Source organism: Gymnoscopelus microlampas (genome assembly GCF_963454915.1).
Source record: "Gymnoscopelus microlampas genome assembly, chromosome: 24".
In the NCBI taxonomy this organism is placed as follows: Eukaryota; Metazoa; Chordata; class Actinopteri; order Myctophiformes; family Myctophidae; genus Gymnoscopelus; species Gymnoscopelus microlampas.
In genome coordinates this window covers 5,458,061-5,473,962 of record NC_139961.1, presented here as the reverse complement: position 1 = coordinate 5,473,962, position 15,902 = coordinate 5,458,061, and positions in this window count along the sequence as shown.

Genomic DNA, 15,902 nt, shown 5'->3' with positions numbered 1-15,902 from the left:
CAGCGGTGATTTCAATGTTCACCCATGTTGCCCATCAAACCCCCTGGCAAAGGACTTTTTAAGCCTTATTGACAGTTTCAATCTCACACAATCAGTTAATGTGCCCACTCATGAAAAGGGCCACATCCTGGATCTTGTGTTGTCTTTTGGTCTAATTGTTTCTGTCACAAATGTTATTCCAACTTGCATCTCTGACCACTCATCCATCTTTTTCACCGCCACAATTTCCTGTTCTGTAAAAAACCCTATTGCATCTACTCTCCGCACGCGTACTATCGACTCCTCAACTCCTTCACACTTCTCTCTCAGTTTTGACGAGATGGTGCCAACTGCCCTGGCCCCAAACCATTCTCCTAACCCAGATACAATTCTCGACATTTTTAACCTCACATGCACTACTATTTTAGATTCTATTGCTCCTTTTAAAAATAGACGCCCAAAAACCCTCTCTGAACCATGGCTCAACGAGTCCACTCGCACCCTACGGCGCACCTGCAGGCGCGCTGAGCGTAAATGGCTCACTGATAAGCTCCACATCTCCCTCGATATATTTCGAAACTCCCTCTCTGACTACCATAAAGCAGTAAAAGCTGCAAAATCAGAATATATCTCCAGTCTCGTCACAAATAACTGCCATAAACCCCAGGTTCTGTTCAATATCCTGAACTCTTTCACAAACCCACGTGACGATCCTCTCACTCCTCGCTCATCCACTCTCTGTGCTGATTTTCTAGATTTCTTCACAGATAAAATCTCAGCCCTCAGATCAGCTCACACCGCCTCTACTTTCGACCCAGTGCCTTCTCCATGCCCCCCCGCTAACACCTTAGATCATTTCACACCAATAACCCTGTCGTCCCTCACTGACATAATTATGCACCTCCAACCCACAAACTGCCCTTCCGACTGCATACCTTCCCGGCTCCTAAAGGACCGTACACAGAGATGGATAGAGTTGAGAGAACACGCATACGCACACGCATAGGCACAGACACATACACACACACACACACACGAGAGAGAGAGCCACCGGGCGCAGAAGCGCCGCTTCCAGTTCTTTCCCTGATAGTAGTGTCCTTTGTTACTCGGAGCCGGAGCCGGAGGAGGAGGAGAGGGGTGGTGGTGGTGCTGCACAGACAGCTGATGAAGAGCCGGGTCTTGGCAGTAGAGCGAGAGATACTGAGTGTGTTGCCGCACGTTCAGCTAGAGGCAAGGTTAGAGGTAAGGAGTTGCTTGTGAGAGAGATGGATACAGAGATGGATACAGAGATGGATAGAGAAGTTGAGAGAACACGCACACGCATACGCACACGCACAGGCACAGACACAGACACATACACACACACACACACACACACACACACACACACACGAACACAGCTTCTTCAAAGACCAAAAGAGGTTGATAGGCCAATGCTGACATTACTAGCAGTGAGAAGTGAAGGTGATGATGGTGAAAACAGAGACACAGAGCCTGTAGCCAGCACCTCAACTGAATACACTTGTACAGTTTGTAACAGAGGATTTCGTGACAACTATGATCTTAAAAGACACGTTAGGACTCATACAGGGGAAAAGACATTCACTTGTGAAGTTTGTGGCCACGGCTGTATTCAAAAAGCTCATTTAAAAACTCACATGATGACTCATACAGGGGAAAAGACATTCACTTGTGAAGTTTGTAACAAAGACTTTAGTCAAAACAGTGATGTCAAAAGACATATGAGGACTCATACAAGGGAAAGGCCAATCACTTGTAAACTCTGTAACAGAGGCTTTGCTCGCAACTTTAGCCTAAATATACATATGAGGACTCATACAGGAGAAAAGCCATTCAATTGTACAGTTTGTGGCAAAGAATTTTCTGACCAGAGTAATCTGAAACGACACGTGAGGACTCATACAGGGGGGGAAAACCTTTAGTGACAAACGCTTTGGTCCAAATGCACAAAGATTCATACTAGGGGTGTGCCGATACACTCATTTTACCAAACGATACGATATTTGGCTCACAACTTCGATACGATATCGATACGATATGACACACACTTTTTTTATTATGAGAAAAGCCATTCAATTGTAAAGGTGCCCCCCACTCCTACCCCCCCCTCCTTGTTGATCGTCGGGGATTCCATCATAAGGCACGTCCACCTCAAAAACGCAATTACCCACTGTTACCCTGGAGCCACAGTTCCTGTCCTCCTCAACAAACTCCCTGGTGTCCTAAATGCACTACCATCATCCATCACTACAGTCCTTGTCCACATCGGATCAAATGATTCAGCCCTTCGCACCTCCGAGCTGTCCAAAAAGCACTTTCTCACACTCATAGATCTCCTTGATAGTAGTGGTTTGACATTTTTTATCTCTGGTCCCATCCCAACCTTCTCTGGCCGTGATGAGCGGTTTAGTCGGATCGCAAGTCTTAACACCTGGCTCCTACGGTTATGCCGCAACCAGTTCATAAATGTTATAGATAATTTTAATTTATTTTGGGGCCGTTCACTACTGTTCAATTCTGACGGTCTCCATCCCAATAGGCTAGGTAGCCAAATGCTGGCTGCTAATCTAACCCGTGGTGTACGCCACTATACTGCAATGTGCTCTGACGACGATAGGGGCTCCCACATGGACACGTCCGGCAGCAAATGACTTCCCCCTGGTCCCATTTCCATGCACTTTAGTTCCACCCTGCTCCCTAGTCATTTTCTCATTGAGCGTGGACCAATAAATGAACCTACTCATTTCAATGTTCCAAACAAGCTTCCTTGCCCCCCAGTGCCCGCCTCTCCTTCTCATAATCCTATCTTAATTCCCATTTTTATTAGCCATAGACACTTTAAGCCCCCGCATGTCAATCGTGGAGTTGACCATGCTTTGCTACGCCCACTCAGGCGGGTCACATCTACACCCCCCAGCCAAAACACTATTTTCCAGATGGCTCTCCTCAATGTTCGCTCAAAAAATATAATGGAAAAGGCCCTGTGGTTAAAAGATTTATTTACAACTCGCAACTTGGACTTCCTACTACTAACTGAAACCTGGGTAAATCCTGGTGACTGTACATCCTTCTCTCACCTACTCCCCCCTGACTGCTCATTTTTTAGCTCCCCCCGGACCTCTAAGAGGGGCGGGGGTTTAGCGACAGTTTTTAAATCCAATCTTCAATGCCAGCTGCTTCAACCCGAGGTCACTTATTCAAGTTTCGAGTTTCAGCTTTTTAAATTGAACCTGTCATCTCCTGTTTTATGTGTGTTGCTTTACAGGCCTCCAAAAAGCAATAAGGACTTTATCAATGATTTTAGTGATTTTTTATCTGGTATAATGGTCTCATATGACACTTTCATAATCAGCGGTGATTTCAATGTTCACCCATGTTGCCCATCAAACCCCCTGGCAAAGGACTTTTTAAGCCTTATTGACAGTTTCAATCTCACACAATCAGTTAATGTGCCCACTCATGAAAAGGGCCACATCCTGGATCTTGTGTTGTCTTTTGGTCTAATTGTTTCTGTCACAAATGTTATTCCAACTTGCATCTCTGACCACTCATCCATCTTTTTCACCGCCACAATTTCCTGTTCTGTAAAAAACCCTATTGCATCTACTCTCCGCACGCGTACTATCGACTCCTCAACTCCTTCACACTTCTCTCTCAGTTTTGACGAGATGGTGCCAACTGCCCTGGCCCCAAACCATTCTCCTAACCCAGATACAATTCTCGACATTTTTAACCTCACATGCACTACTATTTTAGATTCTATTGCTCCTTTTAAAAATAGACGCCCAAAAACCCTCTCTGAACCATGGCTCAACGAGTCCACTCGCACCCTACGGCGCACCTGCAGGCGCGCTGAGCGTAAATGGCTCACTGATAAGCTCCACATCTCCCTCGATATATTTCGAAACTCCCTCTCTGACTACCATAAAGCAGTAAAAGCTGCAAAATCAGAATATATCTCCAGTCTCGTCACAAATAACTGCCATAAACCCCAGGTTCTGTTCAATATCCTGAACTCTTTCACAAACCCACGTGACGATCCTCTCACTCCTCGCTCATCCACTCTCTGTGCTGATTTTCTAGATTTCTTCACAGATAAAATCTCAGCCCTCAGATCAGCTCACACCGCCTCTACTTTCGACCCAGTGCCTTCTCCATGCCCCCCCGCTAACACCTTAGATCATTTCACACCAATAACCCTGTCGTCCCTCACTGACATAATTATGCACCTCCAACCCACAAACTGCCCTTCCGACTGCATACCTTCCCGGCTCCTAAAGGACCGTACACAGAGATGGATAGAGTTGAGAGAACACGCATACGCACACGCATAGGCACAGACACATACACACACACACACACACGAGAGAGAGAGCCACCGGGCGCAGAAGCGCCGCTTCCAGTTCTTTCCCTGATAGTAGTGTCCTTTGTTACTCGGAGCCGGAGCCGGAGGAGGAGGAGAGGGGTGGTGGTGGTGCTGCACAGACAGCTGATGAAGAGCCGGGTCTTGGCAGTAGAGCGAGAGATACTGAGTGTGTTGCCGCACGTTCAGCTAGAGGCAAGGTTAGAGGTAAGGAGTTGCTTGTGAGAGAGATGGATACAGAGATGGATACAGAGATGGATAGAGAAGTTGAGAGAACACGCACACGCATACGCACACGCACAGGCACAGGCACAGGCACAGACACAGACACATACACACACACACACACACACACACACACACGAACACAGCTTCTTCAAAGACCAAAAGAGGTTGATAGGCCAATGCTGACATTACTAGCAGTGAGAAGTGAAGGTGATGATGGTGAAAACAGAGACACAGAGCCTGTAGCCAGCACCTCAACTGAATACACTTGTACAGTTTGTAACAGAGGATTTCGTGACAACTATGATCTTAAAAGACACGTTAGGACTCATACAGGGGAAAAGACATTCACTTGTGAAGTTTGTGGCCACGGCTGTATTCAAAAAGCTCATTTAAAAACTCACATGATGACTCATACAGGGGAAAAGACATTCACTTGTGAAGTTTGTAACAAAGACTTTAGTCAAAACAGTGATGTCAAAAGACATATGAGGACTCATACAAGGGAAAGGCCAATCACTTGTAAACTCTGTAACAGAGGCTTTGCTCGCAACTTTAGCCTAAATATACATATGAGGACTCATACAGGAGAAAAGCCATTCAATTGTACAGTTTGTGGCAAAGAATTTTCTGACCAGAGTAATCTGAAACGACACGTGAGGACTCATACAGGGGGGGAAAACCTTTAGTGACAAACGCTTTGGTCCAAATGCACAAAGATTCATACTAGGGGTGTGCCGATACACTCATTTTACCAAACGATACGATATTTGGCTCACAACTTCGATACGATATCGATACGATATGACACACACTTTTTTTATTATGAGAAAAGCCATTCAATTGTAAAGGTGCCCCCCACTCCTACCCCCCCCTCCTTGTTGATCGTCGGGGATTCCATCATAAGGCACGTCCACCTCAAAAACGCAATTACCCACTGTTACCCTGGAGCCACAGTTCCTGTCCTCCTCAACAAACTCCCTGGTGTCCTAAATGCACTACCATCATCCATCACTACAGTCCTTGTCCACATCGGATCAAATGATTCAGCCCTTCGCACCTCCGAGCTGTCCAAAAAGCACTTTCTCACACTCATAGATCTCCTTGATAGTAGTGGTTTGACATTTTTTATCTCTGGTCCCATCCCAACCTTCTCTGGCCGTGATGAGCGGTTTAGTCGGATCGCAAGTCTTAACACCTGGCTCCTACGGTTATGCCGCAACCAGTTCATACATTTTATAGATAATTTTAATTTATTTTGGGGCCGTTCACTACTGTTCAATTCTGACGGTCTCCATCCCAATAGGCTAGGTAGCCAAATGCTGGCTGCTAATCTAACCCGTGGTGTACGCCACTATACTGCAATGTGCTCTGACGACGATAGGGGCTCCCACATGGACACGTCCGGCAGCAAATGACTTCCCCCTGGTCCCATTTCCATGCACTTTAGTTCCACCCTGCTCCCTAGTCATTTTCTCATTGAGCGTGGACCAATAAATGAACCTACTCATTTCAATGTTCCAAACAAGCTTCCTTGCCCCCCAGTGCCCGCCTCTCCTTCTCATAATCCTATCTTAATTCCCATTTTTATTAGCCATAGACACTTTAAGCCCCCGCATGTCAATCGTGGAGTTGACCATGCTTTGCTACGCCCACTCAGGCGGGTCACATCTACACCCCCCAGCCAAAACACTATTTTCCAGATGGCTCTCCTCAATGTTCGCTCAAAAAATATAATGGAAAAGGCCCTGTGGTTAAAAGATTTATTTACAACTCGCAACTTGGACTTCCTACTACTAACTGAAACCTGGGTAAATCCTGGTGACTGTACATCCTTCTCTCACCTACTCCCCCCTGACTGCTCATTTTTTAGCTCCCCCCGGACCTCTAAGAGGGGCGGGGGTTTAGCGACAGTTTTTAAATCCAATCTTCAATGCCAGCTGCTTCAACCCGAGGTCACTTATTCAAGTTTCGAGTTTCAGCTTTTTAAATTGAACCTGTCATCTCCTGTTTTATGTGTGTTGCTTTACAGGCCTCCAAAAAGCAATAAGGACTTTATCAATGATTTTAGTGATTTTTTATCTGGTATAATGGTCTCATATGACACTTTCATAATCAGCGGTGATTTCAATGTTCACCCATGTTGCCCATCAAACCCCCTGGCAAAGGACTTTTTAAGCCTTATTGACAGTTTCAATCTCACACAATCAGTTAATGTGCCCACTCATGAAAAGGGCCACATCCTGGATCTTGTGTTGTCTTTTGGTCTAATTGTTTCTGTCACAAATGTTATTCCAACTTGCATCTCTGACCACTCATCCATCTTTTTCACCGCCACAATTTCCTGTTCTGTAAAAAACCCTATTGCATCTACTCTCCGCACGCGTACTATCGACTCCTCAACTCCTTCACACTTCTCTCTCAGTTTTGACGAGATGGTGCCAACTGCCCTGGCCCCAAACCATTCTCCTAACCCAGATACAATTCTCGACATTTTTAACCTCACATGCACTACTATTTTAGATTCTATTGCTCCTTTTAAAAATAGACGCCCAAAAACCCTCTCTGAACCATGGCTCAACGAGTCCACTCGCACCCTACGGCGCACCTGCAGGCGCGCTGAGCGTAAATGGCTCACTGATAAGCTCCACATCTCCCTCGATATATTTCGAAACTCCCTCTCTGACTACCATAAAGCAGTAAAAGCTGCAAAATCAGAATATATCTCCAGTCTCGTCACAAATAACTGCCATAAACCCCAGGTTCTGTTCAATATCCTGAACTCTTTCACAAACCCACGTGACGATCCTCTCACTCCTCGCTCATCCACTCTCTGTGCTGATTTTCTAGATTTCTTCACAGATAAAATCTCAGCCCTCAGATCAGCTCACACCGCCTCTACTTTCGACCCAGTGCCTTCTCCATGCCCCCCCGCTAACACCTTAGATCATTTCACACCAATAACCCTGTCGTCCCTCACTGACATAATTATGCACCTCCAACCCACAAACTGCCCTTCCGACTGCATACCTTCCCGGCTCCTAAAGGACCGTACACAGAGATGGATAGAGTTGAGAGAACACGCATACGCACACGCATAGGCACAGACACATACACACACACACACACACACGAGAGAGAGAGCCACCGGGCGCAGAAGCGCCGCTTCCAGTTCTTTCCCTGATAGTAGTGTCCTTTGTTACTCGGAGCCGGAGCCGGAGGAGGAGGAGAGGGGTGGTGGTGGTGCTGCACAGACAGCTGATGAAGAGCCGGGTCTTGGCAGTAGAGCGAGAGATACTGAGTGTGTTGCCGCACGTTCAGCTAGAGGCAAGGTTAGAGGTAAGGAGTTGCTTGTGAGAGAGATGGATACAGAGATGGATACAGAGATGGATAGAGAAGTTGAGAGAACACGCACACGCATACGCACACGCACAGGCACAGGCACAGACACAGACACATACACACACACACACACACACACACACACACACACACACACACACACACACACACACAAACACAGCTTCTTCAAAGACCAAAAGAGGTTGATAGGCCAATGCTGACATTACTAGCAGTGAGAAGTGAAGGTGATGATGGTGAAAACAGAGACACAGAGCCTGTAGCCAGCACCTCAACTGAATACACTTGTACAGTTTGTAACAGAGGATTTCGTGACAACTATGATCTTAAAAGACACGTTAGGACTCATACAGGGGAAAAGACATTCACTTGTGAAGTTTGTGGCCACGGCTGTATTCAAAAAGCTCATTTAAAAACTCACATGATGACTCATACAGGGGAAAAGACATTCACTTGTGAAGTTTGTAACAAAGACTTTAGTCAAAACAGTGATGTCAAAAGACATATGAGGACTCATACAAGGGAAAGGCCAATCACTTGTAAACTCTGTAACAGAGGCTTTGCTCGCAACTTTAGCCTAAATATACATATGAGGACTCATACAGGAGAAAAGCCATTCAATTGTACAGTTTGTGGCAAAGAATTTTCTGACCAGAGTAATCTGAAACGACACGTGAGGACTCATACAGGGGGGGAAAACCTTTAGTGACAAACGCTTTGGTCCAAATGCACAAAGATTCATACTAGGGGTGTGCCGATACACTCATTTTACCAAACGATACGATATTTGGCTCACAACTTCGATACGATATCGATACGATATGACACACACTTTTTTTATTATGAGAAAAGCCATTCAATTGTAAAGGTGCCCCCCACTCCTACCCCCCCCTCCTTGTTGATCGTCGGGGATTCCATCATAAGGCACGTCCACCTCAAAAACGCAATTACCCACTGTTACCCTGGAGCCACAGTTCCTGTCCTCCTCAACAAACTCCCTGGTGTCCTAAATGCACTACCATCATCCATCACTACAGTCCTTGTCCACATCGGATCAAATGATTCAGCCCTTCGCACCTCCGAGCTGTCCAAAAAGCACTTTCTCACACTCATAGATCTCCTTGATAGTAGTGGTTTGACATTTTTTATCTCTGGTCCCATCCCAACCTTCTCCGGCCGTGATGAGCGGTTTAGTCGGATCGCAAGTCTTAACACCTGGCTCCTACGGTTATGCCGCAACCAGTTCATACATTTTATAGATAATTTTAATTTATTTTGGGGCCGTTCACTACTGTTCAATTCTGACGGTCTCCATCCCAATAGGCTAGGTAGCCAAATGCTGGCTGCTAATCTAACCCGTGGTGTACGCCACTATACTGCAATGTGCTCTGACGACGATAGGGGCTCCCACATGGACACGTCCGGCAGCAAATGACTTCCCCCTGGTCCCATTTCCATGCACTTTAGTTCCACCCTGCTCCCTAGTCATTTTCTCATTGAGCGTGGACCAATAAATGAACCTACTCATTTCAATGTTCCAAACAAGCTTCCTTGCCCCCCAGTGCCCGCCTCTCCTTCTCATAATCCTATCTTAATTCCCATTTTTATTAGCCATAGACACTTTAAGCCCCCGCATGTCAATCGTGGAGTTGACCATGCTTTGCTACGCCCACTCAGGCGGGTCACATCTACACCCCCCAGCCAAAACACTATTTTCCAGATGGCTCTCCTCAATGTTCGCTCAAAAAATATAATGGAAAAGGCCCTGTGGTTAAAAGATTTATTTACAACTCGCAACTTGGACTTCCTACTACTAACTGAAACCTGGGTAAATCCTGGTGACTGTACATCCTTCTCTCACCTACTCCCCCCTGACTGCTCATTTTTTAGCTCCCCCCGGACCTCTAAGAGGGGCGGGGGTTTAGCGACAGTTTTTAAATCCAATCTTCAATGCCAGCTGCTTCAACCCGAGGTCACTTATTCAAGTTTCGAGTTTCAGCTTTTTAAATTGAACCTGTCATCTCCTGTTTTATGTGTGTTGCTTTACAGGCCTCCAAAAAGCAATAAGGACTTTATCAATGATTTTAGTGATTTTTTATCTGGTATAATGGTCTCATATGACACTTTCATAATCAGCGGTGATTTCAATGTTCACCCATGTTGCCCATCAAACCCCCTGGCAAAGGACTTTTTAAGCCTTATTGACAGTTTCAATCTCACACAATCAGTTAATGTGCCCACTCATGAAAAGGGCCACATCCTGGATCTTGTGTTGTCTTTTGGTCTAATTGTTTCTGTCACAAATGTTATTCCAACTTGCATCTCTGACCACTCATCCATCTTTTTCACCGCCACAATTTCCTGTTCTGTAAAAAACCCTATTGCATCTACTCTCCGCACACGTACTATCGACTCCTCAACTCCTTCACACTTCTCTCTCAGTTTTGACGAGATGGTGCCAACTGCCCTGGCCCCAAACCATTCTCCTAACCCAGATACAATTCTCGACATTTTTAACCTCACATGCACTACTATTTTAGATTCTATTGCTCCTTTTAAAAATAGACGCCCAAAAACCCTCTCTGAACCATGGCTCAACGAGTCCACTCGCACCCTACGGCGCACCTGCAGGCGCGCTGAGCGTAAATGGCTCACTGATAAGCTCCACATCTCCCTCGATATATTTCGAAACTCCCTCTCTGACTACCATAAAGCAGTAAAAGCTGCAAAATCAGAATATATCTCCAGTCTCGTCACAAATAACTGCCATAAACCCCAGGTTCTGTTCAATATCCTGAACTCTTTCACAAACCCACGTGACGATCCTCTCACTCCTCGCTCATCCACTCTCTGTGCTGATTTTCTAGATTTCTTCACAGATAAAATCTCAGCCCTCAGATCAGCTCACACCGCCTCTACTTTCGACCCAGTGCCTTCTCCATGCCCCCCCGCTAACACCTTAGATCATTTCACACCAATAACCCTGTCGTCCCTCACTGACATAATTATGCACCTCCAACCCACAAACTGCCCTTCCGACTGCATACCTTCCCGGCTCCTAAAGGACCGTACACAGAGATGGATAGAGTTGAGAGAACACGCATACGCACACGCATAGGCACAGACACATACACACACACACACACACGAGAGAGAGAGCCACCGGGCGCAGAAGCGCCGCTTCCAGTTCTTTCCCTGATAGTAGTGTCCTTTGTTACTCGGAGCCGGAGCCGGAGGAGGAGGAGAGGGGTGGTGGTGGTGCTGCACAGACAGCTGATGAAGAGCCGGGTCTTGGCAGTAGAGCGAGAGATACTGAGTGTGTTGCCGCACGTTCAGCTAGAGGCAAGGTTAGAGGTAAGGAGTTGCTTGTGAGAGAGATGGATACAGAGATGGATACAGAGATGGATAGAGAAGTTGAGAGAACACGCACACGCATACGCACACGCACAGGCACAGGCACAGACACAGACACATACACACACACACACACACACACACACACACACACACACACGAACACAGCTTCTTCAAAGACCAAAAGAGGTTGATAGGCCAATGCTGACATTACTAGCAGTGAGAAGTGAAGGTGATGATGGTGAAAACAGAGACACAGAGCCTGTAGCCAGCACCTCAACTGAATACACTTGTACAGTTTGTAACAGAGGATTTCGTGACAACTATGATCTTAAAAGACACGTTAGGACTCATACAGGGGAAAAGACATTCACTTGTGAAGTTTGTGGCCACGGCTGTATTCAAAAAGCTCATTTAAAAACTCACATGATGACTCATACAGGGGAAAAGACATTCACTTGTGAAGTTTGTAACAAAGACTTTAGTCAAAACAGTGATGTCAAAAGACATATGAGGACTCATACAAGGGAAAGGCCAATCACTTGTAAACTCTGTAACAGAGGCTTTGCTCGCAACTTTAGCCTAAATATACATATGAGGACTCATACAGGAGAAAAGCCATTCAATTGTACAGTTTGTGGCAAAGAATTTTCTGACCAGAGTAATCTGAAACGACACGTGAGGACTCATACAGGGGGGGAAAACCTTTAGTGACAAACGCTTTGGTCCAAATGCACAAAGATTCATACTAGGGGTGTGCCGATACACTCATTTTACCAAACGATACGATATTTGGCTCACAACTTCGATACGATATCGATACGATATGACACACACTTTTTTTATTATGAGAAAAGCCATTCAATTGTAAAGGTGCCCCCCACTCCTACCCCCCCCCTCCTTGTTGATCGTCGGGGATTCCATCATAAGGCACGTCCACCTCAAAAACGCAATTACCCACTGTTACCCTGGAGCCACAGTTCCTGTCCTCCTCAACAAGCCCTCAGATCAGCTCACACCGCCTCTACTTTCGACCCAGTGCCTTCTCCATGCCCCCCCGCTAACACCTTAGATCATTTCACACCAATAACCCTGTCGTCCCTCACTGACATAATTATGCACCTCCAACCCACAAACTGCCCTTCCGACTGCATACCTTCCCGGCTCCTAAAAAACACGCACACGCATACGCACAGGCACAGGCACAGGCACAGACACATACACACACACACACACACACACACACACACACACACGAACACACACACACACGAGAGAGAGAGCCACCGGGCGCAGAAGCGCCGCTTCCAGTTCTTTCCCTGATAGTAGTGTCCTTTGTTACTCGGAGCCGGAGCCGGAGGTTATACTATGTTGCCTCCAGCTTCGTTGTGAATCTTCCCTTCATACTGTGTGTTTTTGTAGGAGGTGTCGAATCTGCGGTCCCAGGTGAGTCGGCAGAAGTCCCAGCTGGAAGAGCTCCAGAGAGGAGCTCCCTCTAGCCGCCCGCCGCAGGTTTGATCCCAGCAAAAGCCAAACACCAAAGAGAACACACAGCCAGAAACGCCGGTCGCCCTCCGAGACGGTGGTCTCGGTTTCCTTTTTGAAAATGTTACGATTGTTTGCTTTTCAAGACATTTATATATTAAAGGGGAATATAACTCATTTAAAGGAGAATTTTGGACTAAAGTTGTATTACCTTTTCTATGATATGATATCTTAGGATGAATGATACAGTAAAAAAAAATCATAACTCCACCCCTGGTACTGTAACTAACTAACTACCGATATTTACAAGCAACTTCACAGAAAAAGAAGCCCAAAGTCGCTTATAATAAGCAGACATGGCAACGCTGGCTGTCATCTGTTGACGAGGCGCTCATTGGCTAGAAGCGCGTGGACGTCAGTTTCAAAAGCTGCGCTGAAATCAAACACAGGCTCCGCTCCACAAACACACCTGACTGCACAGTTTACAGCACCGTGTAACTGTATCTGACTGTTTGTTAATTCAATTTGATTGCTTTTATAGCCTACTTGTCATGTCATTTGCCAGAGGCCAACGATTCAACCAGCATGTGGGTGAGTATTAGTTCAGTAATGTTGTTTAGTAGCTTACTTACTGTTTGGTAGCAGCAGTGTTGTTACCCTCCTAAGCTAACATAACGCAGTGGTGGAAAAAGTACTCACATTTTGTACTTAAGTAAAAGTATCAATACGGTAATGTAGAAATACTCTGTTACAAGGTAAAGTCCGGAATAAAAAAAAATACTTGAGCAAAAGTACAAAAGTATTGGTATCAAAATGTATTGGTTCTCAAGTTTTCAAATGTATACTACAAATGTTGATGGCTGATCTACAATGCTAGGCATTGTGAGCTTGTAGATGGAAATATTCCAGTAAAGTAAAAAATACTGTACTAAGTACAGTACTTGAGTAAATGTACTTAGTTACATTACACCATAGCCTTGGCTCTGCTTTACACCACAGTTTAGGCGGCTAGCAGCTTACATTGGCATGTTGTTGTTAGGCCCCAAGTGCTAATAAGTAGGCTCAGCGTTCCACCTATATAGTAGAACTCTTTTAAACTGTGGTTCCACCATGATGACCCTGTAAAAGAAAAGATGCCAGCTATGATGGGTCTTCTACTTCAGTGGTTCTCAAACTTTTCCATGTCAAGGACCCCTAAATTAATCTTTGGCCTGCACCCATCTGAAAAGATTGACCCCATACAAGATGTGTAGAATATACAATGTCACAGTTACTGTAATCTCTCAAGACCTAGCAGAATCTGTCAGAACCACTGCCCTAAACATGTAAACACGAGTTGCTAAAACCGACCCACCAAGGACGGTGGGTAAAAAAGACATTCAAGTGCTTAAATGATATCTACCATGGAAGCTGGATGTCTTGACATCATGCATTAAAGTTCTCACTCTCAGTCGCCACGACTGATTTCAGTCATTTGGATTCCATAGAAGCCAGCATGTCTTCTATGAAAGCATGTCGTTCACAGAAAATAGCAGATCTACAAGCTCACAACATGCTGCGACGTGTTGTGAGCTTGTAGATCATCTATTTTCGGTCATGTTAAGATGAAAGAGTATTTGAAGTGGTCAAACTAGCAATAGAATACAAGTTTAGAAGCATCTTCCATAAACATGAATGGTCTCAGAAATGTCATAAAAGCAAAGTTTAAAGCCTCAAGCTGTGATTTCTTCAACTTGTTGGCTGTATGTAGAACAGCAGCAACATGGGTTTAAAATGATAAACATCATCATTACATTTTCATTAATGACGTTTTATTTTTGCTTTATTCCATGAGACATTTAATTTATCATCTCTTTGTCTACAGCTGCAGTGGACGACCTGCCACCAACACCCTCAGCCTCAGCCTCCAGTAGTGTCAGCATGACACCTGTCCGCAGAGCCGTCTCTGTTGATCAACTCGTAAGTTGTGGTTTGGTGGGTGGACTGTGTTCAAGTCAACAAATCCAAAGAATAACATTAAAGGGGAAATCCACCCATTTTCAATATTTAACTATGTCATTAATATAGCATAAAGGAGTTGTGTGGAAATAAGAAAAAAGTTCCCCCCTTTCTGGATTGATTTTGGGTTTAACATTGCAAATTACACCATGATGAGTCATCACGGTGTAATTTGCAATGTTAAACCCAAAATCAATCCTCCAGTTCAAAGCAACACAGAAAGGGGGGAACTTTTTTCTTATTTCCACACAACTCCTTTATGCTATATTAATGACATAGTTAAATATTGAAAATGGGTGGATTTCCCCTTTAAGTAAAAGTGAGAACATTCTTTTTTTCCAACCTGGTCCCCGATGTCAGCAAAAGTAACAGGACAGACATTGATGACTTTTGCTCCGTCATGCATACAATATCACTATGGCACACCAAACACTTGGTTGGAAAGGTCTTTAAAATCAATATTTGTCGAAGACAACTTTCATATTAACCCTGGTCCCTCCTAGGATCTTCGTTTTTTTAGTCACACCCAGGGTCTCATGTTAAACAATTCTAAAGTGGTTAGAAACCCCCAAAAAATCATATTAAAAAAGCATCCAAGCATTTAAAATGCAAAACAAAATGACCTGTAATTTTCTAACATCTTGAGATGAGCCCAGAGTCCCATACCTGAAACCCCTCTGGATTTACCCCAATTAGAGATACAATTAATCTATTTCTATGGTTCTCATTGAAATATGAATTATCCCACTCTTTGGACAAACACAGGTCGTTGTTACGACGGAGATAAAAATGACCAGTGTCTTGGAGAAGGAGGTAAGTAACTCGCACATCATCAACCAAGTATTATTTACCCCATTTTTGTTTAAAAGCTCAACTCTATTCTAATAGTAATCTGGCGACCGAGTATCTGTTCTATCTATTGCTGTAGAATGTTTGTTCAGTAACGGGTCTCTCTCTAGTTTGTCCGTAAATCTATTGATCTATTTCATCCGCTTCCTCCCAGATCCGCTCCTTGGTACAAGAGCGCAAACAACAGGACCAGCGCCTACAGTCCCTCGAGGAAGAGTTAAAAAGGATGAAGGCAAAATGGTTGACAGCAGTCCGGAAGAGGACGGCC